Below are 22,402 nucleotides of genomic sequence, written 5' to 3'. Positions count from 1 at the left end.
GAGAGACACGGGGAGAGAGACACGAGGAGAGAGACACGGGGAGAGAGACACGGGGAGAGAGACACGGGGACACGGGGAGAGAGACACGGGGAGGGAGACACGGGCACACAGGGAGAGAGACACGGGGAGAGAAACACGGGGAGAGAGACACGGGGAGACAAGGGGAGACACGGGGAGAGAGACACGGGGAGACACGGGGAGACACGGGGACAGGGAAAACGGGGAGACACGGGGAGACACGGGGAGTGAGACACGGGGAGAGAGACACGAGGAGAGAGACACGGGGAGACACGGGGAGAGAGACACAGGGAGACACGTGGGGACAAGGGGGAGACACGGGGAGAGAGACACGGGGAGAGAGACACAGGGAGACGGGCGGGGACAGGGAGACACGGGGAGACACGGGGACACGGGGAGACACAGGGGGACAGGGAGACACGGGGAGACACGGGGACACGGGGAGAGAGACACGGGGAGACAGAGGGGGACAGGGAGACACAGCGGGACAGGGAGACAGGGGGAGACACGGGGAGACACAGGGGGACAGGGAGACATGGGGAGAGAGACACGGGGAGACACGGGGGACAGGGAGACACGGGGGACAGGGAGACACGGGGACAGGGAGACACGGGGAGACACGGAGACAGCGAGAGACACAGGGAGACACGGGGAGACACGGGGACACGGGGGGACACGGGGAGACACGGGGAGACACGGGGAGAGAGACACGGGGAAACAGGGAGACACGGGGAGACACGGGGACAGGGAGACACAGGGAGACACGGGGAGACACAGGGAGAGAGACACGGGGAGACACGGGGAGACACAGGGGGACAGGGAGACACGGGGAGACACGGGAGACACGGGGAGACACGGGGAGACAGGGGGACACGGGGAGACAGGGAGACACGGGGGACAGGGGGAGACACGGGGAGACAGGGGGGACAGGGAGACACAGGAGACAGGGAGACACGGGGAGACACGGGGAGACAGGGAGACACGGGGACACGGGGAGACACGGGGACACGGGGAGACACGGGGAGACACGGGGAGAGAGACACGGGGAGACACGGGGAGACAGGGAGACACGGGGAGACACGGGGACACGGGGAGAGAGACACGGGGAGACACGGGGAGACAGGGAGACACGGGGAGACACGGGGAGACATGGGGAGACACGGGGACAGGGAGACACGGGGAGACACGGGGAGACACGGGGACAGGGAGACACGGGGAGACACGGGGAGACACGGGGGACAGGGAGACACGGGGGACAGGGAGACACGGGGAGAGAGACACGGGGAGACACGGGGACACGGGGAGAGAGACACGGGGAGACACGGGGACACGGGGAGTGAGACACGGGGAGACACGGGGGACAGGGAGACAGGAAGACACGGGGACAGGGAGACACGGGGAGACAGGGAGACACGGGGACACGGGGAGACACGGGGAGAGAGACACGGGGAGACACGGGGGACAGGGAGACAGGGAGAGACACGGGGAGACCCGGGGAGACACGGGGAGACACGGGGACACGGAGAGACACGGGGACAGGGAGACACGGGGAGAGAGACACGGGGACAGGGAGACACGGGACAGGGAGACACGGGGACAGGGACACACGGGGACAGGGAGACACAGGGAGACACGGGGAGACACGGGGAGACAAGGGGACAGGGAGACACGGGGAGACACGGGGAGAGAGACACGGAGAGAGACACGGGGAGAGAGACACGGGGAGAGAGACACGGGGACACGGGGAGAGAGACACGGGGAGAGAGACACGGGGAGACACGGGGAGACACAGGGAGAGAGACACGGGGAGAGAGACACGAGGAGAGAGACACGGGGAGAGAGACACGGGGAGAGAGACACGGGGACACGGGGAGAGAGACACGGGGAGGGAGACACGGGGACACGGGGAGAGAGACACGGGGAGAGAAACACGGGGAGAGAGACACGGGGAGACACGGGGAGACACGGTGAGAGAGACACGGGGAGACACGGGGAGACACGGGGACAGGGAAAACGGGGAGACACGGGGAGACACGGGGAGTGAGACACGGGGAGAGAGACACGAGGAGAGAGACACGGGGAGACACGGGGAGAGAGACACAGGGAGACACGTGGGGACAAGGGGGAGACACGGGGAGAGAGACACGGGGAGAGAGACACAGGGAGACGGGCGGGGACAGGGAGACACGGGGAGACACGGGGACACGGGGAGACACAGGGGGACAGGGAGACACGGGGAGACACGGGGACACGGGGAGAGAGACACGGGGAGACAGAGGGGGACAGGGAGACACAGCGGGACAGGGAGACAGGGGGAGACACGGGGAGACACAGGGGGACAGGGAGACATGGGGAGAGAGACACGGGGAGACACGGGGGACAGGGAGACACGGGGGACAGGGAGACACGGGGACAGGGAGACACGGGGAGACACGGAGACAGCGAGAGACATAGGGAGACACGGGGAGACACGGGGACACGGGGAGACACGGGGAGACACGGGGAGAGAGACACGGGGAAACAGGGAGACACGGGGAGACACGGGGACAGGGAGACACAGGGAGACACGGGGAGACACAGGGAGAGAGACACGGGGAGATAGACACGGGGAGACACGGGGAGACACAGGGGGACAGGGAGACACGGGGAGACACGGGAGACACGGGGAGACACGGGGAGACAGGGGGACACGGGGAGACAGGGAGACACGGGGGACAGGGGGAGACAGGGGGACAGGGAGACAGGGAGACACGGGGAGACACGGGGAGACAGGGAGACACGGGGACACGGGGAGACACGGGGAGAGAGACACGGGGAGACACGGGGGACAGGGAGACAGGGAGAGACACGGGGAGACCCGGGGAGACACGGGGAGACACGGGGACACGGAGAGACACGGGGACAGGGAGACACGGGGAGACACGGGGAGAGAGACACGGGGACAGGGAGACACGGGGACAGGGAGACACGGGGACAGGGAGACACGGGGACAGGGAGACACCGGGAGACACGGGGAGACACGGGGAGACAAGGGGACAGGGAGACACGGGGAGACACGGGGAGAGAGACACGGAGAGAGACACGGGGAGAGAGACACGGGGAGAGAGACACGGGGACACGGGGAGAGAGACACGGGGAGAGAGACACGGGGAGACACGGGGAGACACAGGGAGAGAGACACGGGGAGAGAGACACGAGGAGAGAGACACGGGGAGAGAGACACGGGGAGAGAGACACGGGGACACGGGGAGAAAGACACGGGGAGGGAGACACGGGGACACGGGGAGAGAAACACGGGGAGAGAAACACGGGGAGAGAGACACGGGGAGAGAGACACGGGGAGACACGGGGAGAGAGACACGGGGAGACACGGGGAGACACGGGGACAGGGAAAACGGGGAGACACGGGGAGACACGGGGAGTGAGACACGGGGAGAGAGACACGGGGAGAGAGACACGGGGAGACACAGGGAGAGAGACACGGGGAGAGAGACACGAGGAGAGAGACACGGGGAGAGAGACACGGGGAGAGAGACACGGGGACACGGGGAGAGAGACACGGGGAGGGAGACACGGGGACACGGGGAGAGAGACACGGGGAGAGAAACACGGGGAGAGAGACACGGGGAGACACGGGGAGACACGGGGAGAGAGACACGGGGAGACACGGGGAGACACGGGGACAGGGAAAACGGGGAGACACGGGGAGACACGGTGAGTGAGACACGGGGAGAGAGACACGAGGAGAGAGACACGGGGAGATACGGGGAGAGAGACACAGGGAGACACGTGGGGACAAGGGGGAGACACGGGGAGAGAGACACGGGGAGAGAGAAACAGGGAGACGGGCGGGGACAGGGAGACACGGGGAGACACGGGGACACGGGGAGACACAGGGGGACAGTTAGACACGGGGAGACACGGGGACACGGGGAGAGAGACACGGGGAGACAGAGGGGGACAGGGAGACACAGCGGGACAGGGAGACAGGGGGAGACACGGGGAGACACAGGGGGACAGGGAGACATGGGGAGAGAGACACGGGGAGACACGGGGGATAGGGAGACACGGGGAGACACGGAGACAGCGAGAGACACAGGGAGACACGGGGAGACACGGGGACACGGGGAGACACGGGGAGACACGGGGAGAGAGACACGGGGAAACAGGGAGACACGGGGAGACACGGGGACAGGGAGACACAGGGAGACACGGGGAGACACAGGGAGAGAGACACGGGGAGAGAGACACGGGGAGACACGGGGAGACACTGGGGAACAGGGAGACACGGGGAGACACGGGAGACACGGGGAGACACGGGAGACACGGGGAGACACGGGGAGACAGGGGGACACGGGGAGACAGGGGGGACAGGGAGACACGGGGAGACACGGGGAGACACGGGGAGACACGGGGACACGGGGAGACACGGGGAGACACGGGGAGAGAGACACGGGGAGACACGGGGAGACAGGGAGACACGGGGAGACACGGGGACACGGGGAGACACGGGGAGACAGGGAGACACGGGGAGACACGGGGAGACATGGGGAGACACGGGGACAGGGAGACACGGGGAGATACGGGGAGACACGGGGACAGAGAGACACGGTGAGACACGGGGAGACACGTGGGACAGGGAGACACGGGGAGAGAGACACGGGGAGACACAGGGGGACAGGGAGACATGGGGAGAGAGACACGGGGAGACACGGGGGACAGGGAGACACGGGGGACAGGGAGACACGGGTACAGGGAAACACGGGGAGACACGGAGACAGCGAGAGACACAGGGAGACACGGGGAGACACGGGGAGACACGGGGAGACACGGGGAGAGAGACACGGGGAAACAGGGAGACACGGGGAGACACGGGGACAGGGAGACACAGGGAGACACGGGGAGACACAGGGAGAGAGACACGGGGAGAGAGACACGGGGAGACACGGGGAGACACAGGGAGACAGGGGGACACGGGGAGACAGGGAGACACGGGGGACAGGGGGGGACAGGGAGACACGGGAGACAGGGAGACACGGGGAGACACGGGGAGACAGGGAGACACGGGGACACGGGGAGACACGGGGAGAGAGACACGGGGAGACACGGGGGACAGGGAGACAGGGAGAGACACGGGGAGACCCGGGGAGACACGGGGAGACACGGGGACACGGAGAGACACGGGGACAGGGAGACACGGGGAGACACGGGGAGAGAGACACGGGGACAGGGAAACACGGGGACAGGGAGACACGGGGACAGGGAGACACGGGGACAGGGAGACACAGGGAGACACGGGGAGACACGGGGAGACAAGGGGACAGGGAGACACGGGGAGAGAGACACGGAGAGAGACACGGGGAGAGAGACACGGGGAAAGAGACACGGGGAGAGAGACACGGGGACACGGGGAGAGAGACACGGGGAGAGAGACACGGGGAGACACGGGGAGACACAGGGAGAGAGACACGGGGAGAGAGACACGAGGAGAGAGACACGGGGAGAGAGACACGGGGAGAGAGACACGGGGACACGGGGAGAGAGACACGGGGAGGGAGACACGGGGACACGGGGAGAGAGACACGGGGAGAGAAACACGGGGAGAGAGACACGGGGAGACAAGGGGAGACACGGGGAGAGAGACACGGGGAGACACGGGGACAGGGAAAACGGGGAGACACGGGGAGACACGGGCAGTGAGACACGGGGAGAGAGACACGAGGAGAGAGACACGGGGAGACACGGGGAGAGAGACACAGGGAGACACGTGGGGACAAGGGGGAGACACGGGGAGAGAGACACGGGGAGAGAGACACAGGGAGACGGGCGGGGACAGGGAGACACGGGGACACGGGGAGACACAGGGGGACAGTTAGACACGGGGAGACACGGGGACACGGGGAGAGAGACACGGGGAGACAGAGGGGGACAGGGAGACACAGCGGGACAGGGAGACAGGGGGAGACACGGGGAGACACAGGGGGACAGGGAGACATGGGGAGAGAGACACGGGGAGACACGGGGGACAGGGAGACACGGGGGACAGGGAGACACGGGGACAGGGAGACACGGGGAGACACGGAGACAGCGAGAGACACAGGGAGACACGGGGAGACACGGGGACACGGGGAGACACGGGGAGACACGGGGAGAGAGACACGGGGAAACAGGGAGACACGGGGAGACACGGGGACAGGGAGACACAGGGAGACACGGGGAGACACAGGGAGAGAGACACGGGGAGAGAGACACGGGGAGACACGGGGAGACACTGGGGGACATGGAGACACGGGGAGACACGGGGACACGGGGAGACACGGGGAGACACGGGGAGAGAGACACGGGGAAACAGGGAGACACGGGGAGACACGGGGACAGGGAGACACAGGGAGACACGGGGAGACACAGGGAGAGAGACACGGGGAGAGAGACACGGGGAGACACGGGGAGACACTGGGGAACAGGGAGACACGGGGAGACACGGGAGACACGGGGAGACACGGGAGACACGGGGAGACACGGGGAGACAGGGGGACACGGGGAGACAGGGGGGACAGGGAGACACGGGGAGACACGGGGAGACACGGGGAGACACGGGGACACGGGGAGACACGGGGAGACACGGGGAGAGAGACACGGGGAGACACGGAGAGACAGGGAGACACGGGGAGACACGGGGACACGGGGAGACACGGGGAGACAGGGAGACACGGGGAGACACGGGGAGACATGGGGAGACACGGGGACAGGGAGACACGGGGAGACACGGGGAGACACGGGGACAGAGAGACACGGTGAGACACGGGGAGACACGTGGGACAGGGAGACACGGGGAGAGAGACACGGGGAGACACAGGGGGACAGGGAGACATGGGGAGAGAGACACGGGGAGACACGGGGGACAGGGAGACACGGGGGACAGGGAGACACGGGTACAGGGAAACACGGGGAGACACGGAGACAGCGAGAGACACAGGGAGACACGGGGAGACACGGGGAGACACGGGGAGACACGGGGAGAGAGACACGGGGAAACAGGGAGACACGGGGAGACACGGGGACAGGGAGACACAGGGAGACACGGGGAGACACAGGGAGAGAGACACGGGGAGAGAGACACGGGGAGACACGGGGAGACACAGGGAGACAGGGGGACACGGGGAGACAGGGAGACACGGGGGACAGGGGGGGACAGGGAGACACGGGAGACAGGGAGACACGGGGAGACACGGGGAGACAGGGAGACACGGGGACACGGGGAGACACGGGGAGAGAGACACGGGGAGACACGGGGGACAGGGAGACAGGGAGAGACACGGGGAGACCCGGGGAGACACGGGGAGACACGGGGACACGGAGAGACACGGGGACAGGGAGACACGGGGAGACACGGGGAGAGAGACACGGGGACAGGGAAACACGGGGACAGGGAGACACGGGGACAGGGAGACACGGGGACAGGGAGACACAGGGAGACACGGGGAGACACGGGGAGACAAGGGGACAGGGAGACACGGGGAGAGAGACACGGAGAGAGACACGGGGAGAGAGACACGGGGAAAGAGACACGGGGAGAGAGACACGGGGACACGGGGAGAGAGACACGGGGAGAGAGACACGGGGAGACACGGGGAGACACAGGGAGAGAGACACGGGGAGAGAGACACGAGGAGAGAGACACGGGGAGAGAGACACGGGGAGAGAGACACGGGGACACGGGGAGAGAGACACGGGGAGGGAGACACGGGGACACGGGGAGAGAGACACGGGGAGAGAAACACGGGGAGAGAGACACGGGGAGACAAGGGGAGACACGGGGAGAGAGACACGGGGAGACACGGGGACAGGGAAAACGGGGAGACACGGGGAGACACGGGCAGTGAGACACGGGGAGAGAGACACGAGGAGAGAGACACGGGGAGACACGGGGAGAGAGACACAGGGAGACACGTGGGGACAAGGGGGAGACACGGGGAGAGAGACACGGGGAGAGAGACACAGGGAGACGGGCGGGGACAGGGAGACACGGGGACACGGGGAGACACAGGGGGACAGTTAGACACGGGGAGACACGGGGACACGGGGAGAGAGACACGGGGAGACAGAGGGGGACAGGGAGACACAGCGGGACAGGGAGACAGGGGGAGACACGGGGAGACACAGGGGGACAGGGAGACATGGGGAGAGAGACACGGGGAGACACGGGGGACAGGGAGACACGGGGGACAGGGAGACACGGGGACAGGGAGACACGGGGAGACACGGAGACAGCGAGAGACACAGGGAGACACGGGGAGACACGGGGACACGGGGAGACACGGGGAGACACGGGGAGAGAGACACGGGGAAACAGGGAGACACGGGGAGACACGGGGACAGGGAGACACAGGGAGACACGGGGAGACACAGGGAGAGAGACACGGGGAGAGAGACACGGGGAGACACGGGGAGACACTGGGGGACATGGAGACACGGGGAGACACGGGAGACACGGGGAGACACGGGGAGACAGGGGGACACGGGGAGACAGGGAGACACGGGGGACAGGGGGAGACACGGGGAGACAGGGGGGACAGGGAGACACGGGGAGACACGGGGAGACACGGGGACACGGGGAGACACGAGGAGACACGGGGAGAGAGACACGGGGAGACACGGGGAGACAGGGAGACACGGGGAGACACGGGGACACGGGGAGAGAGACACGGGGAGACACGGGGAGACAGGGAGACACGGGGAGACATGGGGAGACACGGGGACAGGGAGACACGGGGAGACACGGGGAGACACGGGGACAGGGAGACACGGGGAGACACGGGGAGACACGTGGGACAGGGAGACACGGGGAGAGAGACACGGGGAGACACGGGGACACGGGGAGAGAGACACGGGGAGACACGGGGACACGGGGAGTGAGACACGGGGAGACACGGGGGACAGGGAGACAGGAAGACACGGGGACAGGGAGACACGGGGAGACAGGGAGACACGGGGACACGGGGAGACACGGGGAGAGAGACACGGGGAGACACGGGGGACAGGGCGAGAGGGAGAGACACGGGGAGACCCGGGGAGACACGGGGAGACACGGGGACACGGAGAGACAAGGGGACAGGGAGACACGGGGAGACACGGGGAGAGAGACACGGGGACAGGGAGACACGGGGACAGGGAGACACGGGGACAGGGAGACACGGGGACAGGGAGACACAGGGAGACACGGGGAGACACGGGGAGACAAGGGGACAGGGAGACACGGGGAGACACGGGGAGAGAGACACGGAGAGAGACACGGGGAGAGAGACACGGGGAGAGAGACACGGGGAGAGAGACACGGGGACACGGGGAGAGAGACACGGGGAGAGAGACACGGGGAGACACGGGGGACAGGGAGACACGGGGGACAGGGAGACACGGTGACAGGGAGACACGGGGAGACACGGAGACAGCGAGAGACACAGGGAGACACGGGGAGACACGGGGACACGGGGGGACATGGGGAGACACGGGGAGACACGGGGAGAGAGACACGGGGAAACAGGGAGACACGGGGAGACACGGGGACAGGGAGACACAGGGAGACACGGGGAGACACAGGGAGAGAGACACGGGGAGACACGGGGAGACACAGGGGGACAGGGAGACACGGGGAGACACGGGAGACACGGGGAGACACGGGGAGACAGGGGGACACGGGGAGACAGGGAGACACGGGGGACAGGGGGAGACACGGGGAGACAGGGGGGACAGGGAGACACAGGAGACAGGGAGACACGGGGAGACACGGGGAGACAGGGAGACACGGGGACACGGGGAGACACGGGGACACGGGGAGACACGGGGAGACACGGGGAGAGAGACACGGGGAGACACGGGGAGACAGGGAAACACGGGGAGACACGGGGACACGGGGAGAGAGACACGGGGAGACACGGGGAGACAGGGAGACACGGGGAGACACGGGGAGACATGGGGAGACACGGGGACAGGGAGACACGGGGAGACACGGGGAGACACGGGGACAGGGAGACACGGGGAGACACGGGGAGACACGGGGGACAGGGAGACACGGGGGACAGGGAGACACGGGGAGAGAGACACGGGGAGACACGGGGACACGGGGAGAGAGACACGGGGAGACACGGGGACACGGGGAGTGAGACACGGGGAGACACGGGGGACAGGGAGACAGGAAGACACGGGGACAGGGAGACACGGGGAGACAGGGAGACACGGGGACACGGGGAGACACGGGGAGAGAGACACGGGGAGACACGGGGGACAGGGAGACAGGGAGAGACACGGGGAGACCCGGGGAGACACGGGGAGACACGGGGACACGGAGAGACACGGGGACAGGGAGACACGGGGAGAGAGACACGGGGACAGGGAGACACGGGGACAGGGAGACACGGGGACAGGGACACACGGGGACAGGGAGACACAGGGAGACACGGGGAGACACGGGGAGACAAGGGGACAGGGAGACACGGGGAGACACGGGGAGAGAGACACGGAGAGAGACACGGGGAGAGAGACACGGGGAGAGAGACACGGGGACACGGGGAGAGAGACACGGGGAGAGAGACACGGGGAGACACGGGGAGACACAGGGAGAGAGACACGGGGAGAGAGACACGAGGAGAGAGACACGGGGAGAGAGACACGGGGAGAGAGACACGGGGACACGGGGAGAGAGACACGGGGAGGGAGACACGGGGACACGGGGAGAGAGACACGGGGAGAGAAACACGGGGAGAGAGACACGGGGAGACACGGGGAGACACGGGGAGAGAGACACGGGGAGACACGGGGAGACACGGGGACAGGGAAAACGGGGAGACACGGGGAGACACGGGGAGTGAGACACGGGGAGAGAGACACGAGGAGAGAGACACGGGGAGACACGGGGAGAGAGACACAGGGAGACACGTGGGGACAAGGGGGAGACACGGGGAGAGAGACACGGGGAGAGAGACACAGGGAGACGGGCGGGGACAGGGAGACACGGGGAGACACGGGGACACGGGGAGACACAGGGGGACAGGGAGACACGGGGAGACACGGGGACACGGGGAGAGAGACACGGGGAGACAGAGGGGGACAGGGAGACACAGCGGGACAGGGAGACAGGGGGAGACACGGGGAGACACAGGGGGACAGGGAGACATGGGGAGAGAGACACGGGGAGACACGGGGGACAGGGAGACACGGGGGACAGGGAGACACGGGGACAGGGAGACACGGGGAGACACGGAGACAGCGAGAGACATAGGGAGACACGGGGAGACACGGGGACACGGGGAGACACGGGGAGACACGGGGAGAGAGACACGGGGAAACAGGGAGACACGGGGAGACACGGGGACAGGGAGACACAGGGAGACACGGGGAGACACAGGGAGAGAGACACGGGGAGATAGACACGGGGAGACACGGGGAGACACAGGGGGACAGGGAGACACGGGGAGACACGGGAGACACGGGGAGACACGGGGAGACAGGGGGACACGGGGAGACAGGGAGACACGGGGGACAGGGGGAGACAGGGGGACAGGGAGACAGGGAGACACGGGGAGACACGGGGAGACAGGGAGACACGGGGACACGGGGAGACACGGGGAGAGAGACACGGGGAGACACGGGGGACAGGGAGACAGGGAGAGACACGGGGAGACCCGGGGAGACACGGGGAGACACGGGGACACGGAGAGACACGGGGACAGGGAGACACGGGGAGACACGGGGAGAGAGACACGGGGACAGGGAGACACGGGGACAGGGAGACACGGGGACAGGGAGACACGGGGACAGGGAGACACAGGGAGACACGGGGAGACACGGGGAGACAAGGGGACAGGGAGACACGGGGAGACACGGGGAGAGAGACACGGAGAGAGACACGGGGAGAGAGACACGGGGAGAGAGACACGGGGACACGGGGAGAGAGACACGGGGAGAGAGACACGGGGAGACACGGGGAGACACAGGGAGAGAGACACGGGGAGAGAGACACGAGGAGAGAGACACGGGGAGAGAGACACGGGGAGAGAGACACGGGGACACGGGGAGAGAGACACGGGGAGGGAGACACGGGGACACGGGGAGAGAGACACGGGGAGAGAAACACGGGGAGAGAGACACGGGGAGAGAGACACGGGGAGACACGGGGAGAGAGACACGGGGAGACACGGGGAGACACGGGGACAGGGAAAACGGGGAGACACGGGGAGACACGGGGAGTGAGACACGGGGAGAGAGACACGGGGAGAGAGACACGGGGAGACACAGGGAGAGAGACACGGGGAGAGAGACACGAGGAGAGAGACACGGGGAGAGAGACACGGGGAGAGAGACACGGGGACACGGGGAGAGAGACACGGGGAGGGAGACACGGGGACACGGGGAGAGAGACACGGGGAGAGAAACACGGGGAGAGAGACACGGGGAGACACGGGGAGACACGGGGAGAGAGACACGGGGAGACACGGGGAGACACGGGGACAGGGAAAACGGGGAGACACGGGGAGACACGGGGAGTGAGACACGGGGAGAGAGACACGAGGAGAGAGACACGGGGAGATACGGGGAGAGAGACACAGGGAGACACGTGGGGACAAGGGGGAGACACGGGGAGAGAGACACGGGGAGAGAGACACAGGGAGACGGGCGGGGACAGGGAGACACGGGGAGACACGGGGACACGGGGAGACACAGGGGGACAGTTAGACACGGGGAGACACGGGGACACGGGGAGAGAGACACGGGGAGACAGAGGGGGACAGGGAGACACAGCGGGACAGGGAGACAGGGGGAGACACGGGGAGACACAGGGGGACAGGGAGACATGGGGAGAGAGACACGGGGAGACACGGGGGATAGGGAGACACGGGGGACAGGGAGACACGGGGACAGGGAGACACGGGGAGACACGGAGACAGCGAGAGACACAGGGAGACACGGGGAGACACGGGGACACGGGGAGACACGGGGAGACACGGGGAGAGAGACACGGGGAAACAGGGAGACACGGGGAGACACGGGGACAGGGAGACACAGGGAGACACGGGGAGACACAGGGAGAGAGACACGGGGAGAGAGACACGGGGAGACACGGGGAGACACTGGGGGACAGGGAGACACGGGGAGACACGGGAGACACGGGGAGACACGGGAGACACGGGGAGATACGGGGAGACAGGGGGACACGGGGAGACAGGGGGGACAGGGAGACACGGGGAGACACGGGGAGACACGGGGAGACACGGGGACACGGGGAGACACGGGGAGACACGGGGAGAGAGACACGGGGAGACACGGGGAGACAGGGAGACACGGGGAGACACGGGGACACGGGGAGACACGGGGAGACAGGGAGACACGGGGAGACACGGGGAGACATGGGGAGACACGGGGACAGGGAGACACGGGGAGACACGGGGAGACACGGGGACAGGGAGACACGGGGAGACACGGGGAGACACGTGGGACAGGGAGACACGGGGAGAGAGACACGGGGAGACACAGGGGGACAGGGAGACATGGGGAGAGAGACACGGGGAGACACGGGGGACAGGGAGACACGGGGGACAGGGAGACACGGGGACAGGGAGACACGGGGAGACACGGAGACAGCGAGAGACACAGGGAGACACGGGGAGACACGGGGAGACACGGGGAGAGAGACACGGGGAAACAGGGAGACACGGGGAGACACGGGGACAGGGAGACACAGGGAGACACGGGGAGACACAGGGAGAGAGACACGGGGAGAGAGACACGGGGAGACACGGGGAGACACAGGGAGACAGGGGGACACGGGGAGACAGGGAGACACGGGGGACAGGGGGGGACAGGGAGACACGGGAGACAGGGAGACACGGGGAGACACGGGGAGACAGGGAGACACGGGGACACGGGGAGACACGGGGAGAGAGACACGGGGAGACACGGGGGACAGGGAGACAGGGAGAGACACGGGGAGACCCGGGGAGACACGGGGAGACACGGGGACACGGAGAGACACGGGGACAGGGAGACACGGGGAGACACGGGGAGAGAGACACGGGGACAGGGAAACACGGGGACAGGGAGACACGGGGACAGGGAGACACGGGGACAGGGAGACACAGGGAGACACGGGGAGACACGGGGAGACAAGGGGACAGGGAGACACGGGGAGAGAGACACGGAGAGAGACACGGGGAGAGAGACACGGGGAAAGAGACACGGGGAGAGAGACACGGGGACACGGGGAGAGAGACACGGGGAGAGAGACACGGGGAGACACGGGGAGACACAGGGAGAGAGACACGGGGAGAGAGACACGAGGAGAGAGACACGGGGAGAGAGACACGGGGAGAGAGACACGGGGACACGGGGAGAGAGACACGGGGAGGGAGACACGGGGACACGGGGAGAGAGACACGGGGAGAGAAACACGGGGAGAGAGACACGGGGAGACAAGGGGAGACACGGGGAGAGAGACACGGGGAGACACGGGGACAGGGAAAACGGGGAGACACGGGGAGACACGGGCAGTGAGACACGGGGAGAGAGACACGAGGAGAGAGACACGGGGAGACACGGGGAGAGAGACACAGGGAGACACGTGGGGTCAAGGGGGAGACACGGGGAGAGAGACACGGGGAGAGAGACACAGGGAGACGGGCGGGGACAGGGAGACACGGGGACACGGGGAGACACAGGGGGACAGTTAGACACGGGGAGACACGGGGACACGGGGAGAGAGACACGGGGAGACAGAGGGGGACAGGGAGACACAGCGGGACAGGGAGACAGGGGGAGACACGGGGAGACACAGGGGGACAGGGAGACATGGGGAGAGAGACACGGGGAGACACGGGGGACAGGGAGACACGGGGGACAGGGAGACACGGGGACAGGGAGACACGGGGAGACACGGAGACAGCGAGAGACACAGGGAGACACGGGGAGACACGGGGACACGGGGAGACACGGGGAGACACGGGGAGAGAGACACGGGGAAACAGGGAGACACGGGGAGACACGGGGACAGGGAGACACAGGGAGACACGGGGAGACACAGGGAGAGAGACACGGGGAGAGAGACACGGGGAGACACGGGGAGACACTGGGGGACATGGAGACACGGGGAGACACGGGAGACACGGGGAGACACGGGGAGACAGGGGGACACGGGGAGACAGGGAGACACGGGGGACAGGGGGAGACACGGGGAGACAGGGGGGACAGGGAGACACGGGGAGACACGGGGAGACACGGGGACACGGGGAGACACGAGGAGACACGGGGAGAGAGACACGGGGAGACACGGGGAGACAGGGAGACACGGGGAGACACGGGGACACGGGGAGAGAGACACGGGGAGACACGGGGAGACAGGGAGACACGGGGAGACATGGGGAGACACGGGGACAGGGAGACACGGGGAGACACGGGGAGACACGGGGACAGGGAGACACGGGGAGACACGGGGAGACACGTGGGACAGGGAGACACGGGGAGAGAGACACGGGGAGACACGGGGACACGGGGAGAGAGACACGGGGAGACACGGGGACACGGGGAGTGAGACACGGGGAGACACGGGGGACAGGGAGACAGGAAGACACGGGGACAGGGAGACACGGGGAGACAGGGAGACACGGGGACACGGGGAGACACGGGGAGAGAGACACGGGGAGACACGGGGGACAGGGCGACAGGGAGAGACACGGGGAGACCCGGGGAGACACGGGGAGACACGGGGACACGGAGAGACAAGGGGACAGGGAGACACGGGGAGACACGGGGAGAGAGACACGGGGACAGGGAGACACGGGGACAGGGAGACACGGGGACAGGGAGACACGGGGACAGGGAGACACAGGGAGACACGGGGAGACACGGGGAGACAAGGGGACAGGGAGACACGGGGAGACACGGGGAGAGAGACACGGAGAGAGACACGGGGAGAGAGACACGGGGAGAGAGACACGGGGAGAGAGACACGGGGACACGGGGAGAGAGACATGGGGAGAGAGACACGGGGAGACACGGGGAGACACAGGGAGAGAGACACGGGGAGAGAGGCACGAGGAGAGAGACACGGGGAGAGAGACACGGGGAGAGAGACACGGGGACACGGGGAGAGAGACACGGGGACACGGGGAGAGAGACACGGGGAGAGAAACACGGGGAGAGAGACACGGGGAGACACGGGGAGACACGGGGAGAGAGACACGGGGAGACACGGGGAGACAGGGGGACAGGGAAAACGGGGAGACACGGGGAGACACGGGGAGTGAGACACGGGGAGAGAGACACGAGGAGAGAGACACGGGGAGACACGGGGAGAGAGACACAGGGAGACACGTGGGGACAAGGGGGAGACACGGGGAGAGAGACACGGGGAGAGAGACACAGGGAGACGGGCGGGGACAGGGAGACACGGGGAGACACGGGGAGACAGGGGGGACAGGGAGACACGGGAGACAGGGAGACACGGGGAGACACGGGGAGACAGGGAGACACGGGGAGACACGGGGACACGGGGAGACACGGGGAGACACGGGGAGAGAGACACGGGGAGACACGGGGAGACAGGGAGACACGGGGAGACACGGGGACATGGGGAGAGAGACACGGGGAGACACGGGGAGACAGGGAGACACGGGGAGACATGGGGAGACACGGGGACAGGGAGACACGGGGAGACACGGGGAGACACGGGGAGACACGGGGACAGGGAGACACGGGGAGACACGGGGAGACACGTGGGACAGGGAGACACGGGGAGAGAGACACGGGGAGACACGGGGACACGGGGAGAGAGACACGGGGACACTGGGAGTGAGACACGGGGAGACACGGGGGACAGGGAGACAGGAAGACACGGGGACAGGGAGACACGGGGAGACAGGGAGACACGGGGACACGGGGAGACACGGGGAGAGAGACACGGGGAGACACGGGGGACAGGGAGACAGGGAGAGACACGGGGAGACCCGGGGAGACACGGGGAGACACGGGGACATGGAGAGACACGGGGACAGGGAGACACGGGGAGACACGGGGAGAGAGACACGGGGACAGGGAGACACGGGGACAGGGAGACACGGGGACAGGGAGACACAGGGAGACACGGGGAGACACGGGGAGACAAGGGGACAGGGAGACACGGGGAGACACGGGGAGAGAGACACGGAGAGAGACACGGGGAGAGAGACACGGGGAGAGAGACACGGGGACACGGGGAGAGAGACACGGGGAGAGAGACACGGGGAGACACAGGGAGAGAGACACGGGGAGAGAGACACGAGGAGAGAGACACGGGGAGAGAGACACGGGGAGAGAGACACGGGGACACGGGGAGAGAGACACGGGGAGGGAGACACGGGGACACGGGGAGAGAGACACGGGGAGAGAAACACGGGGAGAGAGACACGGGGAGACACGGGGAGACACGGGGAGAGAGACACGGGGAGACACGGGGAGACACGGGGACAGGGAAAACGGGGAGACACGGGGAGACACGGGGAGTGAGACACGGGGAGAGAGACACGAGGAGAGAGACACGGGGAGATACGGGGAGAGAGACACAGGGAGACACGTGGGGACAAGGGGGAGACACGGGGAGAGAGACACGGGGAGAGAGACACAGGGAGACGGGCGGGGACAGGGAGACACGGGGAGACACGGGGACACGGGGAGAGAGACACGGGGAGACACGGGGAGACAGGGAGACACGGGGAGACACGGGGAGACACGGGGACAGGGAGACACGGGGAGACACGGGGAGACACGGGGACAGGGAGACACGGGGAGACACGGGGACAGGGAGACACGGGGAGACACGGGGAGACACGGGGGACAGGGAGACACGGGGACAGGGAGACACGGGGGACAGGGAGACACGGGGAGAGAGACACGGGGAGACACGGGGACACGGGGATAGAGACACGGGGAGACACGGGGACACGGGGAGTGAGACACGGGGAGACACGGCGGACAGGGAGACAGGAAGACACGGGGACAGGGAGACACGGGGAGACAGGGAGACACGGGGACACGGGGAGACACGGGGAGAGAGACACGGGGAGACACGGGGGACAGGGAGACAGGGAGAGACACGGGGAGACCCGGGGAGACACGGGGAGACACGGGGACACGGAGAGACACGGGGACAGGGAGACACGGGGAGACACAGGGAGAGAGACACGGGGACAAGGAGACACGGGGACAGGGAGACACGGGGACAGGGAGACACGGGGACAGGGAGACACGGAGACACAGGAACAGGGAGACACAGGGAGACACGGGGAGACACGGGGAGACAAGGGGACAGGGAGACACGGGGAGACACGGGGAGAGAGACACGGAGAGAGACACGGGGAGAGAGACACGGGGAGAGAGACACGGGGAGAGAGACACGGGGACACGGGGAGAGAGACACGGGGAGAGAGACACGGGGAAACACGGGGAGACACAGGGAGAGAGACACGGGGAGAGAGACACGAGGAGAGAGACACGGGGAGAGAGACACGGGGAGAGAGACACGGGGACACGGGGAGAGAGACACGGGGAGGGAGACACGGGGACACGGGGAGAGAGACACGGGGAGAGAAACACGGGGAGAGAGACACGGGGAGACACGGGGAGAGAGACACGGGGAGAGAGACACGGGGAGACACGGGGACAGGGAAAACGGGGAGACACGGGGAGACACGGGGAGTGAGACACGGGGAGAGAGACACGGGGAGAGAGACACGGGGAGACGGGCGGGGACATAGGGAGACACGGAGACACGGGGGGACGCGGAGACACAGGGGAAACATACATTCCTATATCTCTGTGCGTGTCTCTCTGTGCGTGTCTGTGTGTGTGTCTGTGTGTCTGTGTGTGTGTCTCTGTGCGTATCTCTGTGTATGTCTCTGTGTGTGTGTCTGTGTGTGTGTGTCTGTGTGTGTGTGTCTGTGTGTCTGTGTGTGTCTATGTGTGTGTCTGTGTGTGTGTGTGTGTGTCTGTGTGTATCTGTGTCTGTGTGTATCTGTGTCTGTGTGTGTGTGTGTCTGTATGTATCTATGTCTGTGTGTGTCTCTGTGTGTGTGTCTGTGTATCTGTGTGTGTTTGTGTGTCACTGTGTGTGTATGTCACTGTGTGTGTGTCACTGTGTGTATGTGTCACTGTGTGTGTGTTTCACTGTGTGTGTGTCTGTGTGTGTGTGTCACTGTGTGTGTCACTGTGTGTGTGTGTCACTGTGTGTGTGTGTCACTGTGTGTGTCACTGTGTGTGTGTGCCTCTGTGTGTGTCACTGTGTGTGTGTCACTGTGTGTGTCACTGTGTGTGTCACTGTGTGTGTCACTGTGTGTGTGTCACTGTGTGTGTGTCATTGTGTGTATAACTGTGTGTGTGTCACTGTGTGTCTGTCACTGTGTGTGTCACTGTGTGTGTCACTGTGTGTGTGTGTCTGTGTGTCACTGTGTGTGTGTCACTCTGTGTGTGTGTGTCACTGTGTGTGTGTATCACTGTGTGTGTGTCACTGTGTGTGTGTGTCACTATGTGTGTGTGTCACTGTGTGTGTGTGTCACTGTGTGTGTCACTGTGTGTGTGTCACTGTGTGTGTGTGTCACTGTGTGTCTCTGTGTGTGTGTGTCACCGCGTGTGTCACTGTGTGTGTGTCACTGTGTGTGTCACTGTGGGGAGCGATAGTGTAGCGGTTAGCGCGCTGCGCTATGAACCTGGCGACCCGGGTTCGATTCCCGCTCACGGCCAACACCAGTGACGATTATCTGAACCGGTCCCGGGCCTCCCCTAGGTCGACTCAGCCTCAAATGAGTACCTGGTGCGGTGTGTAAACATTGCCACTAGGGAGACAAAGGCGGTCGGGCGTGGTGCTGGCCACCCACCCCCTCATGTACCGTTCCGGCCTTCATAGGTGCTCGCTAACAGCACTTGCCCCTACAGTCTGTTAAGGCTATATGGGGGATCTTTGTCACTGTGTGTGTGTGCCTCTGTGTGCCTGTGTGTCACTGTGTGTGTGTGTCTGTGCAAAACAACCCCCTACCTCCTCGCGGTGCCGGACGGGCAACTCTGTCGTGGACAGTGCTGTGGGGGGAGATCCAATTTTGATTGGCTCCTCCCCTCATGGCATATGTGTCCACCACAGGGGCTAAACGGGGGCTCTGGACGGGTGCGAGGGGCTGGTAACCCCTCCACCTTCAATTAATCACCACTAAACCACGAGTTAAACTGAAATATGTAACCAATAAGCTTGTGCCGGAGGCCCCGGGGGGCCAGGCGTCTATGACGTCTCCTGGCCAAACCCCAATTGGCGGAGCCAGGAGATTGAATCTCTACCCTCGGGGCTCCTCCAGAAACAACGAAAAGCCACTTCGTGTGGCCACGTGGAATGTTCGAACGCTCACTGCGGAGGAGAGGCTGCCACTCCTCTGTCGGGAGCTGGACCGGTACCGCCTGGATCTATGTGGCATTCAGGAGGTCCGGTGGACCGGCTCTTGCTCCTGCCACCATGACGGGTGGACAGTCCTCTACTCGGGGCAGCAGACTGCCAAACAACAGGGTGTGGCTCTTCTTTTGAACAAAAGAATGAAGGGGGCGTGGGAGCATGGCGGTGAGGTGTGGGAAGCTGTAAGCCCCAGGCTACTTTGGGCTCGCCTTCCCATCAACCGGAGGCGAGGAATGGTGGTCGTGGTTACTTATGCCCCCACCGAAGATGAACATCCGTGGAGGGATGCAGGCAAAGCCGATGAGTCAGATGCCTTCTATGACCTCCTGTCACAGGTGCTAGCTAAAGTGGCCCCTCGGGATAGAGTCATCATGTTGGGTGACTTCAATGCCCGAGTTGGTCACGATACTGGCACCTGGTCTGGAGTGATTGGAGGGCATGGGCCAGATCAGCTCAATAACAACGGTAGGAGGCTGCTAGATTTTTGTGCAGCCCATGGGCTTGTAATTACCAACACGCTGTTCCGGCATCGGCGCATCCACACAACATCATGGATGCATGCTGGGTCCAAGCAAGAACATCTGCTGGACTACATAGTGACGGACCAGCGGATGCGAGCCCATGTCCTTGACACCAGGACCTACCGTGGAGCTGATCTGCCCTCTGACCATAGACTAGTCATCTATAAGATGCGCCTGCCATTCTTCCACTCCGGTGGTGGGTGTACACCCAGGACCCCATTCTGACCTAAAGTGGCCTGGTCTCAGTTATCTGATGAAAGTTGCAAGCGAGAATTTCATCATCGCTTGCGGCTGGGATTGGCATCTTCCCCGACTCCTCCTGATGTCGAGGGTAAATGGGCGAGGTTTAGGACTGTGACTCATGCAGCTGCAATGGCTGCTTTGGGTACGCGGTCCAGACCTCCCCAGAGACCCTGGCTGACAGAGGAGGTGTTCAGGATGGTTGAGAAAAAGCGACAGGCCCACTGCCATTGGCTACAGAATCCTTGCCAGGCACGCTGAGGAGAGGCTTGCGGAGCCCCAATGCGGTTTCAGGATCGGGCGGTCCTGCACAGATGCCATATTTTCTGTCCGTCTGCTACAGCAGAGGTGTAGGGAATTCCAACAAGACCTACATCTCTGCTTTATTGACCTGGTCAAGGCCTATGATACCATCAGAAGGCCTGGGCTCTGGGTCGTTCTTCGTGCTTTTGGAGTACCTGACCCTCTGCTCAAGATCATTAAGGACCTTCATGATGGTGAGCGGGCCCGGGTAAAACTACGTGGCCGGGAGTCAGAGCCATTCCCTGTACACCTTGGGGTGCGACAGGGATGTCCTCTGGCTCCCACATTATTTAACATCTATTTTGACCACGTAGTTCGTGAAGCCTTCAATAGCTGTACCGGGGGAATCTCCATATGGTACAGATATAATAGGAGGCTGATCGATGCCCGGGTGCGGTCAAGGGATGGCTCCCTATTGCTCAACCACGTTATGTATGCTGATGATTTGGTAATAGCTGCTCAGTCAGAGGAGGAGTTGGAGACGCTGCTGCTGAGACTGGAGCGTGCCACTAAGAGGTGGGGCCTTACCATCAGCCCCACCAAAACTAAGCACCTGCCTGGGTATTTTGTACCATCGGACACTCCACCCTCACAACTCCCGATCGGTGATGGGGCAGTTGTGGAGAGAGTGGAGAGTTTCCCATACCTGGGCAGTGTGCTTATGACTGGCTCCAGTTTAACAGCAGAGGTCTCACTCTGAATCAGTCGAGCGGCAATATCTTTTCATCGGTTGCGTAACGTTGTGTGGAAGCTACCTGGTCTGTCGCTCCGCACTAAGCTTCAGGTCTTCTCGGCCACGGTCATTCCCTCCCTTCTCTACGCTTGCGAAACGTGGACCCCCCCTAATGGAACATCTTCGCCGGTTAGA

General features: G+C 64.6%; 1 protein-coding gene across 1 annotated transcript in view; it reads left to right on the top strand.

Annotated features, from left to right (window-relative positions):
• The window catches only part of LOC142906919 (receptor-type tyrosine-protein phosphatase C-like), a 105,345-nt gene that overhangs the window by 65,497 nt on the left and 17,446 nt on the right, over positions 1-22,402 (top strand). The gene's annotated exons all lie outside the window — the stretch shown is intronic.

Source organism: Petromyzon marinus, chromosome 72 (genome assembly GCF_048934315.1).
Source record: "Petromyzon marinus isolate PM22_M1 ecotype Great Lakes invasive population chromosome 72, UKy_Petmar_22M1.pri1.0, whole genome shotgun sequence".
NCBI lineage: Eukaryota > Metazoa > Chordata > Hyperoartia > Petromyzontiformes > Petromyzontidae > Petromyzon > Petromyzon marinus.
The sequence above is the reverse complement of the archived record's forward strand: the minus strand, read 5'-3'. Positions and strand labels throughout refer to the sequence as shown.